Below are 272 nucleotides of genomic sequence, written 5' to 3'. Positions count from 1 at the left end.
CCAAAGAGATCATAGATAAACAGACTTGTAGGAAAATATTTATAGCTGCGCTTTTTGTGGTGGCAACAAATTGGAAAAGGAGGGTATGTCCTTCAATTGGGGAATGGCTGAACAAACTGTGGTATATGCGGGTGATGGAATACTATTGTGCTAAAAGAAATAATAAACTGGAGGAGTTTCAGGTGAACTGGAGAGACCTCCAGGAACTGATGCAGAGTGAAAGGAGCAGAGCCAGAAGAACTCTATACACAGAGACTGATATACTATGGTAA

Source organism: Gracilinanus agilis, chromosome 3, assembly GCF_016433145.1.
Source record: "Gracilinanus agilis isolate LMUSP501 chromosome 3, AgileGrace, whole genome shotgun sequence".
In the NCBI taxonomy this organism is placed as follows: domain Eukaryota; kingdom Metazoa; phylum Chordata; class Mammalia; order Didelphimorphia; family Didelphidae; genus Gracilinanus; species Gracilinanus agilis.
The sequence above is the reverse complement of the archived record's forward strand: the minus strand, read 5'-3'. Positions refer to the sequence as shown.